We start from the raw sequence: 25,713 nt of genomic DNA, 5'->3' as shown, positions 1-25,713 counted from the left end.
GGCCCTTTAAGTGAGGATCTGTTCTCTCATTAAAGAGAGACTTTCAATCATACATGATTTCCTGACAAATCGCACAGTTCTAAAAACTATCAAGAGGAAGAAGGTCATGCCTAGGGGAGGGAAGAGATCCACCAGACAACATGACTAAAATCGGATCTCATACCAGAACACTTTGTATTCATCTTGGGTTCAGGACTATTGAACATTACATGCACAATGCTACAATACATACAAAGCTATCCAGATACATACTATAGCAATCATTACTCAGCAGAAAGAAACTGAGCCTGTTATACTGGCAATCTCAGTACAGCAGTAAGCAATTTTGTCACTTAAGGAAATAGCACAGAAGGGAACATTCTTGGCACAAAGGGAAACAGAGGAGGAAGAGTGTGACTAGCCAGCTGTCTCATGTGGTTAATCATCCATTTATGCATCTCCTTGATCAAAACCACAAAAGTAGAATGGGAAGTAGGCATTTATTTTTATTAGGACAACCACAAAAACAAGGAAGTGTCGGGCAATCATTGCTCCACAAGTCTTCATAACAAAATACATGGCTGATTACTCATACTATTCAGAGTTAAATTTCGCTTTAAGAAATACAAGCAAAGACTTGTTTTAGGGACAGATGTCAGTGGGAAGAGGACCTAAGACTTGATTCATTGTTCCAGTTTCATGCTGTTTAAACACTATTGGGAAAAAAAACAAACAAACAAAAAAAAAACCTAGGCAAGGTTTCTTGATCAGTTTCCAACAAAACAGGTTGGTGTTTCCCCCAATACCCATACTGAGAGGATTGTGTTGGTCTCTGTTTACACATTTTTTGCCTTCCATTTGCCTTATTCTAGCTGCTTCAATTTGGAACAGGCTTCTTACCTGTTTCTTTACAGGCCATAGCATAAACCAGTATAATAACTGCTTTGTTGTTCTTCATATAAAGCATTTCTTCTTCTAAAATGGTTTAGCTATCATACATACTGTATAAACAAGAGACAATCACATATTATGAACAGCACAAGTAGCACCACTTCTAGGAAAGTGTCAGGCAACCTTTACATTACAAGACCCTGTTTTCAGTTACTTATAAGTTGCCAGACAAATGGTTTGGGCTGAAATTTTCTAAGATAAGTGTCTGGCTCAGTTTTTTATTTTTTTTTATTAAATTAATTACAGCAAAAAAGTGTTCAGTTACATCTAGGGCTGTCGATTAATTGCAGTTAATTTTTGAGTTAATCCTGTGAGTTAATTCATCATGATTAATTTTTTTTAATCACAATCAGTTTTAATTGCACTGTTACAAAATTGAATACCAATTTAAATGCATTAAATATTTTGGATTTTTTTCTACATTTTCAAATATATTATTTCAATTACACAGTATATGAAGTTTACAGTGCTCATTTTACAAATATTTGCACTGTAAAAATAGTATTTTGCAATTCACCTCATTGCACTTTAGTGCAATCTCTTTATCGTGAAAGTTGAACTTACAAATATATAATTATGCAAAACATAACTGAATTCAAAAATAAAACCATGTCAAACTTTAGAGCCTACAAGTCCTACTTCTTGTTCAGCCAATCACTCAGACAAACAAGTTTATTTACATTTGTAGGAGATAATGCTGTCCGCTTCTTGTTTACAATGTCATCTGAAAGTGAACAGGTGTTCGCATGGTACTGTTGTAGCCGGTGTTGCAAGATATTTATGTAGCAGATGCTCTAAAGAGTCATATGTCCCTTCATGTTTCAACCACCATTCCAGAGGACATGCATCCCTGCAGATAACAATCCAAAGCAATGCAGACCGTTATCAAGCAGAACGCAACACATGTTCATTTTCATCATCTGAGTCAGATGCCACCAGCAGAAGGTTGATTTTGTGTTTTGGTGGTTCTGTAGTTTCTGCATCGGAGTGTTGCTCTTTTAAGACTTTTTAAAGCATGCTCCACACCTCATCCCTCTCAGATTTTGGAAGGCACTTCAGATTCCTAAACCTTGGGTCACATGCTATAGCTATCTTCATAGAATATCAGAGTTGGAAGGGACCTCAAGAGGTCATCTAGTCCAACCCCCTGCTCAAAGCAGGACCAATTCCCAACTAAATCATCCCAGCCAGGGCTTTGTCAAGCCGGGCCTTAAAAACCTCCAAGGAAGGAGACTCCACCACCTCCCTAGGTAACGCATTCCAGTGTTTCACCACCCTCCTAGTGAAATAGTTTTTCCTGATATCCAACCTGGACCTCCCCCACTGCAACTTGAGACCATTGCTCCTTGTTCTGTCGTCTACCACCACTGAGAACAGCCGAGCTCCATCCTCTTTGGAACCCCCCTTCAGGTAGTTGAAGGCTGCTATCAAATCCCCCCTCATTCTTCTCTTCTGGAGACTAAACAATCCCAGTTCCCTCAGCCTCTCCTCATAAGTCATGTGCTCCAGACCCCTAATCATTTTTGTTGCCCTCCGCTGGACTCTTTCCAATTTTTCCACATCCTTCTTGTAGTGTGGGGCCCAAAACTGGACACAGTATTCCAGATGAGGCCTCACCAATGTCGAATAAAATCTTTCGAAATCTCACATTGGTACCTTCTTTGCATTTTGTCAAATCTGCAGTGAAAGTGTTCTTAAAACAAACATTTGCTGGGTCATCCTCCTGAGACTGCTATAACATGAAATATATGGCAGTATGCAGGTAAGACAGAGCAGGAGACCTACAACTCTTTTTTTTCCTCTTCTCTTCCCTTCCCCCCCCCGCAGATATTCAGTCACAAATTTAACACTTTTTAATGAGCATCATCAGCATGGTAGCATATCCTCTGGAAGGGTGGCTGAAGAATGAAGGGGCATACAAACGTTCTGTATATCTGGAATATGGATGCCTTGCAATGCCAGCTACAAAAGTGTCATGGGAACACCTGTTCTCACTGTCAGGTGATATTGTAAACAAGAAGCAGGCAGCATTATCTCCTACAAATGTAAATAAACTTGTTTGTCTGAGTGATTGGCTGAACAAGAAGTAGGACTTGTAGGCTCTAAAGTTTGACATGGTTTTATTTTTGAATTCAGTTATGTTTTGCATAATTATATATTTGTAAGTTCAACTTTCACGATAAAGAGATTGCACTAAAGTACAATGAGGTGAATTGCAAAATACTATCTTTTTACAGTGCAAATATTTAATACAAAAATAAAGTGAGCACTGTACACTTTATATTCTGTGTTGTACTAAGCATGCTCTGGTCCAGGGCTGCAGGAACTGAGCAGGAGTTTTTCTGCAGCTGCTCCTCCCAATAGCCACGGGCCATTGTGGCATTGGGCACTAGAACTGAGAGCATGGAGAATCTCCTGTGCTCTCCATCTCCAGTAATGGGACCCAGGCAGGAAGGGGGGGGAAAGGAAACTGCTTGACTGGAATGCAGAGGGGTGAGGAGCCAGGCCTGGTTGGTGAGGGGAAAACTGGGAGAAAGGGGTGAGAAGATATAGGCAGAAGCAGAAAGGGTCAGGCTTAGGGAAGACATCAACAGAAGGGCCTGTAACAACTAGAGAATACTCCCCTCGGAATGTTGAGTAGAACTGACAGCAAATAGCCAGGGCCGGCCCACAACATTTTGGCACCTGAGATGGGAAGCTCAAGTGACACCCCATACCCCCTCACTTGGGCCAAAACTTTGAAAGGTCTCAATTCTGCCTTCTTCCTGTCCTACTCCTCTCATGGTACTGCTCTGCTACTTACCCCAATAAAGAGAACTAAACTTAAAATGCCTTGTTCAAAAATTTTAAGTAACACTTTGCTGTTCAGGCATTTGAGAGTTAATGTAACTTTTGTCTGCATAGTAAACACTGGCATATTTATCCGTTTGAATAATCAAAGTGGTGCTTTCTGTGCCTTCTTGTTTGCAAAGATTTGAACTGCATCCTGCTGAAGGTCCAGTGTCTGGGCCAGCTCATGCTCTATTGAGATGGTTGCAAGGCTGACCAGCCTCTCCTTTGTCATTGTGGAGCGTAGATGTGTTTTTATTAACTTCAGCTTGGAGAAGCTGCGTTCTCCACTGGCAACTGTTACAGAAAGTGCTAGAAGTATGCACAGAGCAGCAAAAGCATTTGGAAAGTGGTCATCTTATTTGTGCACATATATTCCAGAACAGCCTTTGGAATTGATCCTGCTGAAATACATCTTGAAAGGGCTTCCAGTTAATCACCTAAATCACTCACATCAATATCGTGCATGTCATCATGTGTCATTGTCTCGTGCCCTGCATTGCTGGTGTAGGTTTTCAGGTATAGTGAGGAGTTTTGGAATATCATACAACATCCCAAATATACTGCTGTGTTCCTTGAGCTGCATGAAACATTCTTCAACTGACTGTATTGCACAATCTAGCACCTGGTTAAAGAATTCAACTTTGAATTGTTGTTTGGGGTCTCTTATGGGATTATCCCGTGCCTCGTAATCAAAAGGTCATCTTCTTCGGTGACTCTTGTATTCTTGAATGGGTGGGAAAATAGCTTCAGTGTGAAGTTCCTCTGCCAACTTCTGTGCACTCTTCAGAACATTTTGAAATCCCTCATCTGACCAGTAAGACTGTAGGTATGACTTTGCTTTGTCCACTTGTTCCATTGCTCCAGATATATCTGGGTCAACACCTTGGAGTTTCTTGCTTACAACATACATTTCAAACACTATGCCATGCCACAACACTAAGCCACACAGAAATTTGAAGTTATGGATGTTTCTGGTGATTCCATTTCCCTCTGTTCATGGGAGAACAGTGGCAGTTCCTGTCATAGCATCATCCTCCATAGTGGCAACTATGGCATCATCTATCTTCCCAATTTGGTGTTTGATAGGCTTTATCACCTCCCCCCGACTTTCCGATCATGTGGCACTCAGTGGTTTCAGTGTCAGAGATGATGTTCCCAGATGTTGCTTCAAAATTTGCCATCGATGAGTTGATGCAGAGAAAAATATATAGATGCTTTGAACTTGGTGATCAGTGATGCAGCATCAGCTTCTAGTGAAGTTGCTGAATTTTTTTAATGTAATTCAATGAATGAGAACTGCTTGGGACAAAAAAAGCTGGAGGATTTAACTCTCAGATCTATGTCTGCACTCCTCTGTTCTTTCCCCTCATGTTGGCACCATTATCAGAGCCCTGACCTCTCATGTCAGCTATCGTAATTCCTGTATCTTCCAGCTTTTTAAGAAGCACATTTGTCATACCAGCTTCTGTGGTATCATCAATGTCAATAAATTCTAGAAAATGCTCTGACACTCACCATTGCAGGGACATTTTCATTAGGTTCTGTTGTTACAAAACACACCATTAAAGTCATTTGTTCCGTATGGCTGATGTCAGGTGTGCAGTCCAGAATAACAGAGTAATATCTTGCTGACTTCAGATCTGCCACAATCTTCTGTTTGACTTTTGTTGCCAATAATTGTATGTCATTTTGAATGGTTTTTACAAGGTAATGGTGTGTGTACATTTCTTGGGTGGTGACTCTTAGATGCTCCTGGAGTAGAGCATCAAACTCAGACATCAGCTCCACAATTTTAATTAAGTTCCCATTGTTTGGCACATACAGCTGATCTGAAGTGCCATGCAGTGCTAGGTTTTGGGTAGCAAGCATTCTCACAATGGCAATGAGCCTTTTCAGAACATTTTGCCAGTAAAGAGACTGATGCAATCTTCTCTTGGTGCTGATCATCTATGGCAGCCTTTAACCTTAGTCTCATCTCAAGGTCTTTCCACCTATGGAATGCTCTCTGGTGATTTACTGCCAGATCTCATGGCATGCCAGATTTCTAGCCAGATTTTTCCAGTCCTTTGGGTTCTACAGGAACAATGTGGCTGGAACATTAGACTGGAAGAGTTTGCAACAAAAACAGTATGCAGCATTCTGGGTTTTTGAGTACATAAGCCATGGCCTCTCCAGTTTGTCACCATTGGGGATTTCATGCCAGTAATGTGTTGGATGGAAACTTCTATCTTCATTGTCCTTCGGGAACATGAAGTTTTTCCACTTGCTTTGGCCCATGCAGTACAAGGAGGTCCCTCAGGCTACTTAGCAAGTGGGTCCACAGTCTGGATCATCATCTAGATCAGGGGTAGGCAACCTATGGCACGCAAGCTGATTTTCAGTGGGGCTCACACTGTCCAGGTCCTGGCCATTGGTCCAGGGGGGCTCTGCATTTTAATTTAATTTTAAATGAAGCTTCTTAAACATTTTAAAAACCTTATTTACTTTACATACAACAATAGTTTAGTTCCATATTATAGACTTATAGAAAGGTACCTTCTAAAACTGTTCAAATGTATTACTGGCACACGAAACCTTAAATTAGAGTGAATAAATGAAGACTCGGCATACCACTTCTGAAAGGTTGCCGACCCCTGATCTAGACTTAAGAAACTAAAGTCAGCAGCAGCTGTTTCTTGTGCCTCTACCACACACTTCTCTGATCTACACTTTTCTTCAGAAATGTGCGTAGTTACATCCATTTGAGATAGAGATATGGATGCTGCAGTAGCTGCCAGGTCACCTGCACTCTACCTGGAAGATCAGGCATCTCCTCATCACTCACATCCTCACTGGGACCGGAAGGATCCCTGTGAACATTTGTGTCTATGTATCTCAGGAGAGCTCCTTCCTGCTTAGATAGAAAAGCCTTCTTTGCTTTCTCTTTTTCTGAATGCTGCCCCAGAGGGGCATTTTCTTCTTTCACTCATGACTGTTGTTTCTGTGCCAGCTATAGTCTTAGTTCAAGTGGCAGAGGTGTGTGCGCAGTAGATCTAAAGTTTCTAACTCTACTAATGAGCCATGTGGGAGTCAATATGGTTCCACATGATGGATTTTTGGTTATTTCAGTTTGTTTTTTAAAAGTCCTGGGAAACTGCAGAGAAATATCTACTCCAAAAGAAACTTAAGGATGCAAAGTCAAACACTCAATAGTTAGGAAATGCCAGGCAATCTTATTTGGCCTCCATAGACAAGTATTAAGATAGTCTTTAGTTACATGGTTACTGCTTTTCCCACAGGACTCTAAAAATATCAGTTTAATTTTATTACCCCATTTGCCATGACATCTTGCCTCTCAGCAGAGGCAAGCATAGTGTTAATCCCTGCCCCCATTGAAGTCAATGGGAGTTTTGCCATTGACTTCAATAGGGCCAGAATGTCATCGAGTCTGTTCTAAATCTACTAGTTTGGGGTTTACTCAGGAAAAAACAAAAAGTGTGACTTGGGTGACAAGGATGCTGCAATATAGTGCGATTCACTACCTTACATTTTACACAATCAATTTCTATTCTGTTGTGATCTGTCATGTGCTTCTATGTTTAAACTGTTTCAATGTCCAATACAAGCTGAAAATAAGTTTAAATCTACATCACTCATTAAATATTATACCTCTTGTATCACAGATGAAAACTATATAAGGAGGGTATAAAAAAATCCATGTATTATCCCTGGGTGCTGAACTTCACATTAAGACTCAGACTCATAGACTTTAAGGTCAGAAGGGACCATTATGATCATCTGGTCTGACCTCCCGCATGATGCGGGCCAAAGCCGTCCCTACCCTTTCCCTTGACTCTGCTGTTAAAGTCCCCAATTCCTGTGGCTTAGAGACTTTAATTAGCAGAGAATCCTCCTGCTAGCGATCCCTGCCCCATGCTGTGGAGGAAGGCGAAAAACCTCCAGGGCCTCTGCCAATCTACCCTGGAGGAAAATTCCTTCCCGACCCCAAATATGGTGATCAGTAAAACCCCGAGCATGTAGGCAAGATTCTCCAGCCTGACCCTCATTAGCCATTATATTATTTACCTGCCATGGCACACTGTCCCTTTGACTAAAAATCATGTTATCCCATTAAACCATTCCCTCCATAAACTTATCTAGCTTAATCTTAAAACCAGACAAGTCCTTTGCCCCCACTGTTTGTATAGCTGTTTAGCTGAGAGCATATAAAAATAATGTCTGAATAGACAACTCCCTCTTCAAGCATCTGTGGAGCCCTATTTACACTGTTTATTCCAACAAATTTAAGTAATATGGTAGTCACACTTTTGAAGTCCACATAGATTGTACTATTGTATTTTCCTTTACCACCATATATCCTATATTTGGCAAGTATACTGTGGTAAAGTATTTATATCATACTACACAACTGTTTCTGATATTTCAGTGTTATGCTGAAAAAGCAGTGATGACTGATTATATAGAAAGACCACCATATTATATAAATAAAGTGATCTTTTGATATATCATTTTCAGCCAGAAGTGTGTAAATAACTGCTGTGAAGGGCTAAAAACTTAGTTGAACCATGCTCAATCTTTTTTATCTCAAAGCAACAGACAAATATATCTGACCCACAGAGTAACACTTGTGAAGGACTGCTGTATCTTGGTGGTATAATGATTTTATGCATCATAAATACATAAGACAACGTTAATATATGTGCTACCCCTGTGCTGATCTAAAATAAGAATCAAGCCAACTATAGTTGCTAAATGCCTGCTCTCATCACCTTACAGCACTGGGCCCTAGTGAAGTATCTAAACTTCATACACTATAGAGTTTATTGTACAATACCCTCAGCTAAATGTTGACAGAATATTTGACTGACATAAAACAGCCTCAGTGTTCTAGAATAACCACCAGAATGAAACCGGTCGTGAAAAGCATCCCCAAAGCACATTAGTAGGATTTTGATGTGATTATTAGAATTAAATTAATATGCCTCATGCCCAGCTCTTCCCCTGTGTGTCAAACAAGTAGGCATTCACATTTTATTTCCAGGGAGCAGGATATGCCAAAATGGCTCCACCAGTCTGGATATTGGCAAGATAACAAACAAGTTCTCTCATTCTTTTCCTCTTTATGTACTTAATGTCACTAGCAAAGAGAAAGAATGGCAAAAAATTGTTTTATGTTAGGGAACAAAATAGTGGAAGAGAGTGGTTAATAACAGTCTGAATTCTAAATCTATATACTTAGTTTAATTAAGCCTTAATGGGCCAGATTCATCTCTGCTCTCCACTGAAGCCAATGGAGACAACTTAGTTTAATTTGGTCAGAGACTACAATTTTAGAGTACATATTTGTCTTCCTATAAGTAATTACCTTAAATGCATAACCAAGATCTGGCTGGATCAGGCTGCAGTACTAACATTGTCCCAACTAATTCTCACTGAATACTCATTTAATCATTAACTGACAGGAGAGAAGAAGGGGGCCATGCTTTTTAGATCTATTCTCAGGTATATCAGATTAACTGCTGTAAATCCAGAGCTAGATGAGAGTGTCAGAGTAGCATACATGTTGTAGAATGATGTAAAAATGGACTTAAGGTTACTGTACAGATTGCCTCAATGCACTATGGAAGCCCTAGCTGAGTTTTGAAGGTTTGTAGCATTGGAGGTCCTCCCAAGGCTGATGATGCCTAGCAATTTCAATGTTTATATATATGAATGATCATTCTTCTGGATTGATTCAGGAAATCATGGCCACCATGACAATGATATGGCTTTCTCAGGTGGTTTCTGGTTCTATTTTTATAGTAGGGATGCTGATTATAGAAACCATGTATTTGGTGTTTGTTATTACTACTTCAAGCCAGGAGGTAAGCCACTGACTGGCATAGCTAAGAGAAGATAGCCAAAATAAGTATTCTGTGGTAAATTTAGAAACACAAGAACTTTAGACTCTTTCAGTTCAGAGGGCCAGATTCCAGGTTATATTTATAACTTGGTTCACAGACCACAGTTAGAGACCCCCTACTCCATCCAATCCATAGCAAACTACCATTGATGTCACAGAGGTTAACAGAGAGAACAAAGTGAGAATACAGTTTATGTATTAACTGCTCTCATAGCTATTGTTTATTCAGTCCAGTCCCTTGTCATCACATTCAGCAGCGCTCACTTAAAAAAAACAAACAAAAAAAAACACTGGCCCTAAAGGAGAGCAGTCTGTTTCTCTCCCTCCTTCCTGAGTTGTTGATGGTCTTCCCTCTGCATTGCATTCACTGTGACAACTCCTAATTCCCACCTCCTTGCATCTGCTAAATTGATCTACAACGGAATTGTTAAATGCAGACATTGACTTTTCATCACTAGCGTTTAAAGATGGCAGTTCAATGTGATTAATAGAAGCAGGGGAGTTCACACCTCTGAGCGTCTCAAGTGGTTTGCAAACTCAGGCAGTCATCACTGCGTTGGTTACACTTGGTTTACATTTGGAAGGTTCTCTTTGCAACTACATCTCTACCCCGATATAACGCGACCCGATATAACACGCATTCAGATATAACATGGTAAAGCAGCGCTCCAGGGGTGGGGGGTGCTGCACACTGCAGCGGATCAAAGCAAGTTCAATATAACATGGTTTTACCTATAACGCAGTAAGGTTTTTTGGCTCCTGAGGACAGCGTTATATCGGGGTAGAGGCATATAAGGGCTACAACCTTTTTCTATAAAATGAAAGTTGAGGTTCTACACAATTTGAATACGTCCTACAATCCATATAAATACATCATGCAGGACAAATCTGGCCTGTGGACTATGCTTTTGGCACCTTTGTTCTAGGCTTATCTTTTAGACATCCTGGAAAGTGGTATTTGTGCACTGCAGTCAAATGGGATTCAGTTGCATATGGTTTGTTGCAGTGCACTTTATTTATTTCTCCCTTTTGAATTGTGCACAGCATGTTGTATGGGAACCACTTTGACACCGTATATCAGAGACTGAGTGATAACTTTGCAGAAACTACAAAGTTTCTACACCAGATAAGAACCTCAAAAATACATACATCACTATCCTGTAGTTGTAGTTCTTCAGTGGTCTGTTACTCATATTGTCATCCTGCTTAAATCAAGGAGCAATATGACTGGACAAATTAAAATTCACTCATCTTCTGCAGTGTTTCTTCATGTAATTCTGAAGAGGTCACTAAACTTGTAAAAATGAATATTTTGTGCATTATAGGATGGGCTCTGTATCACAATTTCTTTACTTCCTCATTCTTGTCACTAAGAGTGGTTTCCTAGTTGTGCAAATCACTAGAATTTTAGTGCCAGAATCCAGTAATACAAAATCCCTCTCTGAACCAAATGACATTACAAGCTGCTGCAGTGATAGAGTCATTTGAAGTCTTATGATGGGATAAAGTACCACCTATTCAGTATTATATCCTAATCTAATGCCCAGAGAACACCAGTGAAACCTAAATAAATCTGTACTGGCATGGGATTGGTGAGCTATCTGGAGGAAAAATTAGAAGCCTATAAATATTACTTGCACAGATGAAGTGAATAACCTACATAAAAACAAAAAATTGAAAATAAGTTTTATGTAAATATTCACTTTTCACCATTAGCTCTCTGGAGTTATTGAGTATCCATTAAGACTCCATGAGACCAGGGCCGGCTCTGGCTTTTTTGCCACCCCAGGCAAAAAAGCCTCCCGCCACCCCTCCGCGCAAGGGAGGGCCGCGAGCCCCGCCGGGGCTCCGCTCTCCCCGGGGTCCAGAGGCTGCGCCGGGGGGAGGGCGGAGAGCCCCGCCGGGGCTCCGCTCTCGGGCCGGAGCGCCAGGCTGCCCCCCCTCCAGGTGCCGCCCCAAGCACCAGCTTGGTGGGCTGGTGCCTGGAGCCGGCCCTGCATGAGACTGAAATCTGGTACTTATTTCTTTCTGAGAGTGAAGGGCATCATAAAATGGGAATGGCCAGGTTGCATCATCTTCTACTGCATCTAATATTTGCAAGTTAATCAGATCTTGCAATGCAATAAAATAGTCACCAGGGGTGAAATCTGGCTGCATTGAAGTCAATGACAAAAGTCCCACTGACTTCAAGGGGCCAGATTTCATACCATGTGTTTCATCAGCTTGAGTTGATTCACATTTGGACCCAAGTACATGCCATTGGTACAAAAAGGGTCTTTCCACTCTCTTTGAGCCAAAAGTAGCAACTTAATGGTTTTATTGTCTTTTTCCTTTTCAGAATGTTTGATGGCTTCAGGGCAGAGCCCTTTACTGGTATTTCTCAAGCAAGCACCTACTGCAAGATCAGGTCCAAAAAGGGGAAGAATAAGTATTTTATTCAGTGTCCTTTTCTTTTGCATCACAAGATCAGTAAATATAAAGGACTTAATCAGAACTGTAACATGTGGATTCTGCAATACAGTATCTTCATTATAAAATCACCACCACCAATGGAGTTCTGCTACTAACACAGTAACCTATTTGTATTTGGGTAATAAGGCTCATTTACAGAATATTTAGGATCCAGAGGGCACAGTGATCTGGAACTAAATGGAACATAAAACAAATAGCACTCTATTCAGAGTGCATTAAATGGGAGATTATGATTTGCATTTAACAAAGAGGAATCTTTAGAAAGAGTGGCATTTCCATTAGCTAGTGATCAGAGAACAAAAAGAAAGAAGAGGATGAATCCATTTTTGAAAGACAGGGAACATTTCACTGCCATTTTCCCCATGTTTATAATTCACCCATTTTCCCTCTTTAAAAAGAAGAGTATAGGGGCCTATTTTACAGCATCCTCGTCTGACCGGACCAAGTTCTGCTCTTGCTGAGCCAGCTCACTGCCTGCAGTAATCCTGTCCAAGACTCTCTCACAGAACTCAGGGAAGCAGCTTCCAGCAGGGTTAGTTTTTATTTCAAACCTTCTTAACAAGAGAAATCAAAATCTCACAGACTGTTCCCTTGAAGTCAGTGCAGGTTGAGTAGTCCCTCCCCCAAGTCTGCCCCTCACATCAGTAACTTCAGCAACTCAAATTCCCCTGGCTCTTACCTCAGAACTTCAGTATTAAAGGATCTCACAAAGTTTCCTTTCTCTCTGTTTAGTTTCTGGAACAATTCCACTCTGCAGTTGCTCTGGGCACATAACCACTGATTTTCCACCCCCCAGGCTTTTTGGTGGTATTGTAGTCTCCTTACCCCACCTCATTTCCTGCTGCCTTTTTTTATGAGGATCAGCCAATTAAGTTCCAGCTCTTTTCCCAGGTGCAGCAGGTAGGGTTAATCAGCCACCTAAGCAGGGGCAGGCCTCTGACTCCAGAGGAATGGTATCCCTTATGCCTTCACAATGACCCACAGTGCTAACAAGTCTATCCCACTGGTATTTCATTATGTTAGCCACATGAATCTAGCTGCAGATAATTCCTTTTGTTTATTATAATATTTTGCACAAATAGCTCTGTCTACCAATAACATGTAGTGATAGCAGCTTCTTTAGTAATATTTTTATAGTTCTCATTTTTTTTTTGTAAATTGCATTTTTCATTTGTAAGGGGAGTGAGGGAGAAAGCAATTAAAGCCCAGATTTAAACAAGTATCTAAAAAGAATTTTTAAAGGTGTTATTAAATATTTCATATCATTGTGCAACCACTGTACTTCTAGTTTTTTCATTTATTCCATAGGAAATTATGATAGTCTAAAAGATTACACTAAGCATTGGTGATGTTGAATCATTACCCAACCCCAAGTGATCAAACACTGTTAACTGCATAGGGCTTTTAAATCAAAACATTGACTCAGCAGTCAGCACACAGTCTTCTTAATTTCCTTTCTCAAATGCAATGTGAACATGAAAAAAGACGGATATATCTCCTTTTCAAATATAGCTTTAGCTAACATAAGATGACTATACAAATAGTCTTCATTTATGAAATCTGAGGTTATCAAGATCAAAGCAGATATCATAATTAACTAAGAACATAATGCATAATAAATTGACACAGGGATACATTTGTGTACCTATAGTATTCTGCATGGGCTAGAATGACACACTTTTCCCCTTGCTTGTTCTGAAGGAGGAAGGCAGGGAGTAGGTTTTTCATCACTATTGGTGATGTAGCATACTCTTCCCCCTCCTCCAGTGTGCCTGCCAAGTGATTCTGAATGGTGAGTAAGGGGGAGGGGGTGGAGCCAAGTTCCTCCAGATGTAAATAAATATTTCTCTAGACTAGTTATTATGAGGAGAAAATCTGAGCATGAAGTAATGGAGGAAGGTAAAAATTAGTGAGGTTTATTGTCAATCATAAAAATATCCATGATGGTGCTTTCATAATGGTTTTCATCTAAAAAAAGCACTTTGCAAACACTAATAGTCTAAAGAAGAGGCATCAACATCCAGACCATTCATTTATTACTTGACTTATTCAGAGTGTACAGAATGTGAAAGCTTTGAAATATGAACTGAGTGTAAGCTGATATGGCGTTGTCTGCCTGAGTTTGCACACATCCTGCAACAATGACTCTGAGATCTGTAAACTCCTCTAACCTCACTCCATTCATCTTAGTAAGGTGTTAAGTTTAAAGGCTAATGATAAAGTGATGGCTTTTAATTAAATGTCACCTTTAACTATTTAATTCCTTTATTACCCTAGCAAACAGGATGAGGAAGATGCTAGGAGTGAAGATAATGGGGAGGGAGGAGAGACAACTGGCTGTTCCTGCAGGGAAGGAAAGGAGAGATGCAAAGATAGAGGTGAGGGAGTAAACCAGATAATGGAAGATGAGAAGGGAGGAAGAGTAACAAAAGACCGAAGTAGTGGTATACACCTGAGTGATGCTGAATGTGACAATAAATTACCAAACTAACAATAACTTAGAAATGTAGTCAGTAGACAAAGACCATTTTCTTCCCTTACTCTACGTGCAGACCTTTCATTGACTTAACTAGGAGTTCTGCTGTGGATTGAGGGGAATCTGTAGACCTACATTTATGCTCCAGACCATAATGAAAAATGGAATTTGATCCTGTCTATGAATGAATTTGAAATCCCTGGTCAAAGATACGTAGGAGGGTAGGACAGAGTTTTACAAATAGATAGGGCAAGAGAAATTAAAAAGTGACTCTCAAATGAGAAGAATCAAGTGCTGAGACAAGAAAAAGTAATAGGATAATAGGTTGGCTAAGATACTATATGCTATAACAAGCCTGTGAGGGAGAACTGAACTTACCTCAGTGAGGCTGCTGGAATTGGAATTCTATAGAATGGAATTGAGTATATTGGAAATGGGAGGGGTGATTTGAGATGTGCCAGTGACTTTCTTAAAGAGCTAGTACTCAAAGAAGATAGGGAGGGTTGCATAGAAAGTAAAATCTAAGGTGGCATGGGAAAGCTGATGTGTAGAGAAGGGTTTTTGACAGTCTGATAACTTGATAAATTGCCTTGCTGACACAGAGGATCCACAGAAATTGTGGCTGGTCTCTCATCTCTCATCAGCCAGGACCTAATTTACAGTAGGAGGGATAAACACTTTTAAAAAACACCACACTCTTTTCCACCACCTCAGCACCACCTCATCCCTGGGGCAATTTGGATATGTCTTTGGGTGTATGAGTTAATTATTCAGGTAGGGTGTGTGTGGGGGTGTATCTTTATGATCATGTCATGTAGAGTGGGCCAATCTTTATACTGCAGAATGGGGGTGGGCAGAGAACTTGGGAGTTGGATGAGGGAGGAGTTGCTGGTTAGGACTGAATTTGCAAACTTTCCTGTGGTTGCAGTTGCTTTCTTTCCTTCACCACCTTAAGATGGGGGAGAAGGTTAAACAATGGTACCACATACTAGATATACAAGGAACCCAGGCAAGTGCTGGTTGCAAGGGTTTGATCCCTGTATTGGTAGATACCATCTGGTCTCTTATTAGGGACTCAGTTAGCCCTCCCAAAATTGCAAGAGGGGCAAACTCTATGGTTTCATTTATTGTGCTTAACAACATACCTTTCATATGTTTCATTTTACATGGACTACAGAAATTTCAAATGTCTGTAATACAGTTCCATAGTTAACTTTCTCTGCCTGAGCAACTGAAAACTATTAAACACATCAAGTGCTTCAGAACCAGCTATTGTCAGATATAAGGCTATCCTTCTGACTGTCTTACTATCAGGGCTGGCTCCAGGATTTTGGCCGCCCCAAGCAGACAAAAAATATATATATATAAAAAAGCCGCTATTGCGATCTGCGGCGGCAATTCGGCGGGAGGTCCTTCGCTCTGAGGCGGAGTGAGGGACCGTTGCCGAATTGCCGCCGAATAGCTGGACGTGCCGCCCCTCTCAGGAGCGGCTGCCCGAAGCACCTGCTTGACAAGCTGGTGCCTGGAGCCGGCCCTGCTTACTATTTGCTGGCACCCCATTCCTTGCAGATACAGAGTGAAGCATGGTTTAAACATTCTCTGATTTGTTCCCCACATTTCCAGAGAGTTTCAGCTCTGGTGGGGCTTTTAACTGCTCCATTATTCCACTCGTTTTCTTAGGTCCTTTTTACGCATAGTACCATGTGGTGTTCAGTGATCCTTTGGGGCTTACAAGACCTCTGTTTATTCTGTGTTTGGTTCCAGTTCACTGAGCATAACAAAAACAAGAACTTCACAGTGCCCAGCTCAGACCCTGCCTGGGAAGCTCAGCCCTTAAAAGCAGAATCCCTAGTACCACACAGGAGAAACAAGGTAAAACCAAGATGATGTTATACACTAATTGGTGCAATTGGCATTAACCAAGAACAATATAATTCCTTTGGTTTCATGTTGTAATGATTTCCAGGGATGTAGAGTGTTAATGAAAAAGTATCTGGTTCTTTATTTCATATTACTGAATACCAAGGTGGTGGTAATGAAATTAATACCTTTCATAATTTGTAAAGAATGAAGTCCCTGTCTTTTTACATATAGCCAAGACCAACATCTGAAAGTGCCAATGGTCAGACCCCCCCCTTCAACAAGCTCCACTTCTGACCCAAACCTCTGGTCTACAATGTGTTGATCTGTAAAATGAGGGTGCTTCACCACCTTTATAAAGTGATTTTAGATCTGTGCGTGAAAAGCATTATTGCTATTACTAATCCAAGTGATAAGCCAAGGGAAAGAAATGTCTGATTGTGATATAGTGCAACTTAAAAAAAATAATATAAGCTGTGAGATAAAAATCCTACTTGGAAATTATTTCCTAGCAGAATACATTGTAAGGGAACATCAATGAAACTAAAGTAGGGCATACATTCATAATACAAAGAAGAACCGTATATGATTCCCCATAGGATATTTTACTAATCCCATTTACAATAATTAGTCTAGGAACCTCATTCACTCTGCAACTCTTATGAATTATTCAATGACTCCTGACTTGTGAGATAAATGTTGTATGCTATAGGAGCTCATGCTGTAGTATCTTTTAGTTTAATTCAGTGTTTGGTAGCCTTCAAGTCTGCCTCTCCAAAATAAACTTCTATTGGGCCCTGTTTTGCCTCTTATCACTGTGAGTTTACAAGAACTACCTCCATCCATCTTACTACTCTACAAATTTTCTGAAGAGAAGTAATTAACAAGTGTGTGTTTGTCTTTTGTACAATCTATTGCAGGCATTCGGTCTCTGCTATATATTAAGAATGACCTCCATCTACCCAAATAAATGTAACTTATCTGAATTCTCCCCATGCCCTGGAATACAAAGCAAACTGGTGTTTCAAGATAGTTTCTCTTTTTGCACTTGATCTGGGTCCTGTGTTGACAAATAATGCCGAATATAAGCTGGCAGACATTTTGATAAAATCAGTGATGTTTTTGATGAAGTCTCTGGATGTGAGGATTTGCTTGACACCCAAATCTGATTGTCTGAAAAAGGTTGGTTGGTTTAAGCATTTGTGAGTATTCTGTAAATTAAATAACATACAGCACTTGCCTTGGAACAGAGACGAGTGCTATACCTGCTTAATCTTACAATTATAATCCTTTAGGTAGCCTCATAAATTTGACATGTGATAATAATAGTACCTAGCTCTTATATAGCATTTTGCATCAGTAGATCTCAAAATACTTTACAAAGGAGGTCAATATCATTATGCCTATTTTCAACTTCTATTTCATGGCTTTCAAAATATTCTGGAACTCTTTCGAAGCACTCTGTACATTTTGTGTGTGATCTATGTCTGTGTTCTGTTACTGATATTTCTCATGACATTTTTTTCATTTACATTGTATTTCCAATTATTCTACCACAAATGCTTCTCATGTATTCTGATTCAAACCCTGCTTGTTTTATTTATGCAAGCCATCCCATTCATGAGACTAGGACTGCTCAAGTGAGTGAGGTGAGAAGGATTTGGCTGTATATGGACAGATTTCGAGTCTGTTTTCATTGGTCCAGATTCTGACCCCTCTAATATGAAAATAAGGGATGTGCAGATTCCCTGTTACTTAGCTGTGGAGATCTCGCTTTTCATGCTAGATGATCAGGCAAGATACCACCTCTTCCTGATGTAACTCTTATTTTGCACAGGAGTGGATTCTTGCATGCTGCCCCTGGAGTGGGCAGCTGGGTGCCTTGGAGAAACTTGACATCTGTTACTGCTGGGGCTTCCTCCACCATAGAACTGCAGTAATGCTCCATACATATGAATCTCTGCTAGGCCACAGACCTCCAGCTGGGTTGCATGTCAACTGAATGCTGGGTCAGGATTTGGCCCATTGACAACCCACCAACGCAGAGTTTCAGCAAAGACAGCTTTCTGAGTGGAAGCCAAAAATCTTTTCTAGCAGCATTTCTCATTCTCCGTGCATACATAATCAGCCATTGTCCTCTTGCAAGTAAAGAGCAGGATTGTTTGATCTGACAAGAGGACTGTGTCTTGGAGAAAGAGGCAGAAAAATCCATATAAAAATTATTTTCCTGGAAGCACCACACAACAAAATATGATATGACCAATTAAACTGATTGTATGTGGATAAGCATATAATAGCAGGCTACTAACTCTGAATATTCTCCTACATATATAGTAAATTGTCAGGTTTTTGGCTTCTTTTTCAACTGGAATGCTAAAATTTTGTTGGATTTATTGTGCTTGTCAAAGGAACTTTTCTTTAGAAGCTTCAGCTACTATTCCACATTTTTCTTTTAACCATGTTTAATGCACCTCTGGTGTTAGTTAATTTAATTTTTTTTTTAATTTGTTAGTTTATCCATTTTTCTGCACCTTATTTTACTTTTGTTTCACTGTATCCTTAATATTCTGGTCATTTTTCTATATGTCATTGATTTGGGAGTATAATTAAAATCGCTTGCCATATAGAATACTCCCTGAATGACTTCAGTTCACAGAAGTAATAAATCATCCAGATATGCCATCATTTGCACCTTAGGGGCATACACATTAATGCTAGTATATCTTGTACTATTAGATACCTCCCTTCTTCATTGCAGACCATCAACTCTACCACAATGGAAATTCTATTTTGATTAGTCACTACAGATTTTTTTATTTTTATAAAAAATTGTTTATACATATTCTAATCATTATCCCCTAAAAAAGGAGACTCTTCTTTTCATGTTTGAATTTCCTGCAATATTAAGGCACATGGTTTCAAAAGATTTATTTCTTTTTTTCTTGGATTGTTGACTCTATACCATTTAACCTCCTCTGACCCTCCAACTTGAATTATGTATATAGGAGAACTGTTTGTTATTCAGGGTGTCTTGGATGGGAACCTTGGGAATTTGAGGGGCTAAGGCATTTACAAAACACTTGTTTCATCATTAAATATTTGTGTAGTCTGAGATTTGCATTGCTGGCTTTCTCCCATTGTAATAAACACTGTTGTCAGATGCTACCAGTGTGGTGCTCTGCTTTCTCCTATGTTGATATCACTCGGCTGCGTACGTGTGTTCCCTCTGTGTGCTGCCCCAGCTGTGCGCAGATAGCTGACCCAGCAGACCTGAAGAGAACCTCCAATAACCACAGAGTCTCGTAAGATGCAAAGTCACGTCGACTAGGTTTATTGCGACCTTGGACACAATTGCAGTTCCCCGTAGATTACTTAGTCTACCGGGCATACTACTAATAGATGCCTCTTGGCAATGGACCCGGCTCAGTGGCGGGACTTTCCACTGCCCCCGTGGCCGGACAAAGACACCACCCCAGGGATACATTCTTATACACAGGTACAAACAAGTTACACATCACTCCTGACGTATTGAGGTGCAACCCCTCTACGTAGCAAGGTACAACCCCTCTACGTAGTAAGGTGCCGCCTCTCACCTTGTACATGTTGGTTCGATCAAAACAACTCTATCCATCATTTTACCCTTTTGCCCCTGTCATTGGGATGGGTCAGCCTGTTCCATGTTATCTGTGGAATGTTCCAGTATGTTCTGATATCTGGTGTCCAGTACCTGTTAGGTATGTCTCTTTTTGCAGCATCAGCCCTTTCCTTGCCAGCTTCTGTGAGCAGGGCCTGCCTCTGGCTTACAGCTTAACTTTGCTTTATGTTAGCAAAGTCTTGACCATTACTTTAGTTCAGGCCTTAGGCCTCATACTGGGCCTTCACTTACTACAAACACCATTAAAAACAACATTTGAATCTATACTTAAATGCACATAAAAGGAAGAGAAAATAGTTAAAGCATTTGAAAGGTAAATGTTAAGTAAAATTTCTTTTTCCCAAATATTATGCCATTCTGGATAACCTTATGCTCGACAATCCTTTTTGGATTGTTTTAGAAGTTCTGACTGGGAAAAAGAATCGGAGATGGAGCTGTTGTTCAAATGTGGTCCTATTTCCTTTAAAGTGAAGTCAAAATAAACACACACAAGGGAAGAGGAAAAATAAGGAAATGAAGCTTCTGACTCTTTATTACTTACATCTTAGCTGCTAGAAAAACTACAGCATGTGGTCTAATTTGCCACTGTCTTGAAGACTTTTCCAGAACGTGAAGGCACTGGTTTTCGCTGCCCCCCTCCGCCTTTTTTTTTTTTAAATCCCAGCAGTATTGCAAGCATCTCATTCAAATATCCCTCATCTCATATAACAAATGTGATGTTCCTTTGTGGAAATACCAGAAATAAAGAAAAGGGAAGTTAAAGTTATAGAATGAGTTATTTACACTGCAGTAATGAATCCCACAGCATTTTAAGTTTCCTACATAAATAATTTTTGTAACCCTCATTTTGGATCTTTGTCTCACATGGCATCTCATAATTGGACCGAAGGAGGTGGAGAGGTTTGGAGGCAAGGTTTTATTGGACAGATAGCAAAAAGAGAAAAAGAGGGGAGAGGTGGAAGATATAAGGTGAGTAAGGAAAACTGATATACTAGGGAAGGATTAACAGTAAGAAGCTAAAGTTCACATTCTAAGTGTTATTTAGGATCCAGCTGAACTCAGCAGAGGTAGTGATGTCATCTGGCTCCCTGTCCTTGCCTGGTCTTGATCTTCTCAGACTAGAGCAATGAAGGCTGAACAATGTGATGGTAGATTCCTGGGTCCCAGCAGGCAGTGGTAATAGCAACAATGAAGAAGTTCATTCCCCTCCAGCAAAGACATAAGGTCCCTTTACTCTGTTGAGACAAGATAGTTTAAGCAAGTTGCTAAGTAACCCCTACCCCGCTCCCTTCCCGGCCAAAGCAATGCCCAGAAAAGGGTGGCAACCTGATGGCATCAAAGTTAATGGATCTAAACACACATCCAGCAATTCCTCATATTACCATTTCCTGATTACTTTTACATTCCCCCCCCCCTTGTCATTGTCTTTTATCTTTATCAAATTGCAATTTGAATGCTGATTGAACATCTAAGCAACTGAAATGAGAGATTTAAGATCCCAGTGAGAACAGATGGTAAGAATTCTAATTACTACTATCCTGGGTCAGTCTGACCCTCCTCTTTCTTAAAAAAAAGTCTCTCTTCTACTAACATACTTTGAAATCTTTGGTAGACTAGTCCACTGTGTCAAATTCTCAATTAAATGAGGTATAATTTAAATTCTCACACAAAACTGTTGTGCATTATATTATTAAAACAAATTTCAATGTTTCATTGGGCAGTTGACAGTCTTTAATGAGAACTCATGATTTTTTAAAAATTCGCCGATTAACCATATTTTTTTTTTGTAGTTGCATATATGCCATAATACTTTAGCAGCATTACAACTGTTTTTTCCCCAATTTTCACTGCAGAGAATATCTCAGAAGAGTTTATATTGTATTATACTGGCTGTCTGATAAAGAATTGTAGTTAATAGATTCTAATCCCACCCTTGAATAATTTTGCATTACGAAAACCAAGATTAGCCTGCAAGGAAGTGGATAGTGCCACAATTCACTGCTTCTACAGAGAAAAAAAGAGAACAGTGAAAGGGCAAAATAACAGAAGATAGTCTATGCACTGTTGATATGCAGTGATATTCCATCAGTTATGTTGACAACTAATAGGTCAGGAGGAGAACACAAGCTGTGATATTATGCATTACCCAGGCTCTTTTGTGATTGGAAAAGAAATATATTTTTATCAGATTGTTTGTCATCTATTTCATAATACTGTAACAAGCCTCTCTAAGATTTGGTCATGGAAGTTTTGTGGGCCTTTTGTGCTCTGCTGCTGCAGCAGCAGCAGAGGTATCTTTCCATTCTTTGGAAGAGTCTGATCCTTTTTTTCACAAAACACATTGCTGCCAACTGAGTTGTCTAATCTGTGCTTAAAAAATTAAACATCTTTAAATATTTCTCCAGCCACTTGTTAAATTTGGTGAAATAGAGAAAAGCAATATCAGCATGGTTAGGAGGGAGAGATAGGGCCAGCAGTCAAAAGAAGATAGAGCCAGGAGCACGTTCACTTGAATACTGCGTGAAGATGTGGTTGCTCCATCTCAAAAAAGATATATTGGAAAAGGTTCAGAAAAGGGCAACAAAAATGATTAGGGGTATGGAATGGCTTCCGTATGAGGAGAGATTAATAAGACTGGGACTTTTCAGCTTGGAAAAGAGACGACTAAGGGAGAATATGATACAGGTCTATAAAATCAAGACTGGTATGGAGAAAGTAATTAAGGAAGTGTTATTTACTCCTTCTCATAACACAAGGACTAGGGGTCACCAAATGAAATTAATAGGCAATAGGTTTAAAACAAACAAAAGTAAGTATTTTTTTACATAATGCACAGTCAACATGTGGAACTTCTTGCCAGAGGATGTTGTGAAGGCCAAGACTATAATAGGGTTCAAAAAAGAACTAGATAAGTTCATGGAGGATAGGTCCATCAAGGGCTATTAGCCAGGAATAGGCGATAGGGGATGGATCACTTGATGATTACCTGTTCTGTTCATTCCCTCTGGGGCACCTGGCACTGGCCACTCTCAGAAGACAGGATATAGGGCTAGATGGACCTTTGGTCTGACCCAGTACGGCGTTCTTATGTGAAATCCAAAGTGGTGATGTTCAGTGTATTTCTAGAAATTATTATGGATCTCAGCTGTATTGAGGCATTTGGGACAAGGATAAACACCAGACTCTTTTCCTTGTTTTTACTTGAAAAATGTCCATGAAAGAAAAGGCAGGCCAGAACATTTTAAATTCTGGTAAAATTTTCTACAATGCCATACATTTTCTCTTACATCAATAGTACTTTTATTCAAGGATCACTAAGCAGTGTACACACATAAAAATGGCATTTAAAAGAGGGTCACAGAAAAGAGAAAGCTGTGCACACTAAAAGGCTCCTCTCAGTGAGCACCGTGCATTAGTGAAGGTACACGTGTATCTAGCACCATGAGTATCTAGCAAGCGTGATGCAGATTATCTGGCAAGAAGGCTGGGATTTCATACTTTTGAGGAACAGATGGGGATTACCCTGCCCAGAATACAGGAGAAACACAAGAGCTGTTACACTGGGAGCTCATGTTCAGCATGATGTTGTGGGCAAAAGAGCTAATGCGATCCTGGGATGCCTAAGTAGGAATCTGGAGTAGGAGGAAAGAGGTTATTTTACGTCTGCATTTGACACTGGTGTGACTGCTACTGGAATACAGGATCCAGTTCTGGTGCCCCAAATTCAAGAAGGATGTTGATAAATTGGAGAAGGTTCAGAGAAAAACCACAAGAATGATTAGAAGATAAGAAAACCTGCCTTATAGTGAGAAACTCAAAGAGCTCAATCTATTTAATTTAACAAAGAGAAGGTTAAGTAGTGACTTAATTACAATCTATACATATCTGCATGAAGAACACATATATAGTAATGGACTCTTCAATATAGCAGTGAAAGGTACAATACGATCCAATGGCTGGAAAGCTAGACATAAGACTGGAAATGAGGTGTAAATTTTTAACGGTGAGAGTAATTAGCCATTGGAACAATTTACCAGGCGTTGTGGTGGATTCTCCATTACCGATAATTTTTAAATCAAGATATGCTGTTTTTTCTAAAATGTGTGTTCTATGAATTATTTTGGGAAAATCCTCTGGCTTGTGCTACACAGGAAGTCAGACTAGATGATCACAATGGTCCCTTTCAGTTACTGTTGTCCCAATCCCAGGTTTAATAGAGGATCTGGAATGGCTGGTGCAACCTTGAGTGGCATGGTTTATGCAATATTATTATTGTTTTTTATTGTTATTTCTAGCACACCGACATTATGTCAGTTAAATTAAAGACAGGTATGAAGAGGAGGGGTGAAATCCTTGCCCCAATGAAATCAGTAGGAAAACTCCCATTGACTTCAGTGGGACCCGAATTTCACACAAGGTCACCTTGTGTTTCATATTGCAGTCCCTTGGCTTGAAATGGAAGCTGGAGATGCAGTTTGGAAAGTGGTTTGGAGAAAGTGAAAAGGACAGAATGTAATTGTTTTTGTGTAGCTGGAAGAGGGCAAACCTGTCTAAGTGGGTCCTTGACTGGCTGGCATGTTCGTGTAAGAGTGGTCATTCGACAAATATCAGGAATTTCTGGTTTGTGCCATTACATTCCATAAGAAGAGTCTTTTTAATCTTGCTGTTTTATTGTATTTGTTAAAAGTTCTTGAAAATACAGAGCCTGTGATGTGCCAAGAGTCTTCACTTACCACTAAAGTCAGTGGAAATTGAGGACACTCAGCACCTTGCAGGATTGGGCCCATATTTTCACCATGCTTCATGTAAAAGCAATGAGATCTTCCACATTGAATTCAGCTTTAAGCTTCAGTCAAGACTTCCTCCTTCCTTTGGGAAAGTGAGTCCTTAATTTACAGTACTTCCTGTTTCTTCTCTTGCTTGTATATGCTCATTCAGTGGAGTCTACTGTGTATCTTTTGTTTCAACCTTAATCAATAAAAGTACTGTTGCCACAAGTTTTTATCCTGATTTTTAGTGTTCTAAACATATTAGTTTATTTTAACCACCCAGTCATTTTTCCATGTAACCAAATTCTGAAAAGCAATTTTTCTCTCGGAAATATTCCTTTTTAAAAGTAAATTATTGTTAAATCTTTTTTAAAAAATCATTTTCCAACTCTTTCAAATGATTATTGATTATTTATGTTACTGTGGCACCTAGGATCTCTAGTCATGGGCCAGGACCCCACTGTGCTAGGTGCTGTACAAACATAGAAGAAAAAGACGGTCCCCGCTCTAAAGATATTACTATCTCAGGATAAGGTACAAGACAACAGACTGATACAGACAGATGGGGGAGTAGAAGAAAACAGGGAGACTCTGCTGGGCAGCATGTCAGGCTGTGATCTCAGCACACCAACAGCCTAACATTTGCTCCCTCTGTCTATTGTTTGTGTTGAATAACATTACATTCATTGTAGTAATTCTGGGCCATATTGTTTCTTTCCTCTGCCACCATAGGCTCAGGGGACAGATACTGTCATTCTGGACAGTGTGGTGGAAAGGAGAAAAATACCAGCTTCGTGACACTGTTCACCATCTCTAC

The 25,713-nt window shown here is 39.9% G+C and overlaps 1 protein-coding gene and 1 long non-coding RNA gene across 2 annotated transcripts in view; both read right to left on the bottom strand.

Moving 5' to 3' along the window:
- Nucleotides 1-12,957, bottom strand: part of ATP8A1 (ATPase phospholipid transporting 8A1) — a 267,308-nt gene extending 254,351 nt beyond the window's left edge. Inside the window, exon 1 of the mRNA XM_042841789.2 lies at nucleotides 12,816-12,957. The gene's annotated coding sequence lies outside the window, so the exon portion shown is untranslated. The remainder of the gene's footprint in view (nucleotides 1-12,815) is intronic.
- A 7,809-nt stretch (nucleotides 12,958-20,766) lies between these two features.
- Nucleotides 20,767-25,713, bottom strand: part of LOC112059886 (uncharacterized) — a 51,046-nt gene continuing 46,099 nt past the window's right edge. The window contains exon 3 of the long non-coding RNA XR_002889144.3: nucleotides 20,767-21,362. This is a non-coding gene — a long non-coding RNA (uncharacterized LOC112059886). The remainder of the gene's footprint in view (nucleotides 21,363-25,713) is intronic.

This window comes from Chrysemys picta, chromosome 5 (assembly GCF_011386835.1).
Source record: "Chrysemys picta bellii isolate R12L10 chromosome 5, ASM1138683v2, whole genome shotgun sequence".
In the NCBI taxonomy this organism is placed as follows: Eukaryota; Metazoa; Chordata; order Testudines; family Emydidae; genus Chrysemys; species Chrysemys picta.
Note: the sequence above shows the minus strand (reverse complement) of the source record. Positions and strands in the feature narration are given on the sequence as shown.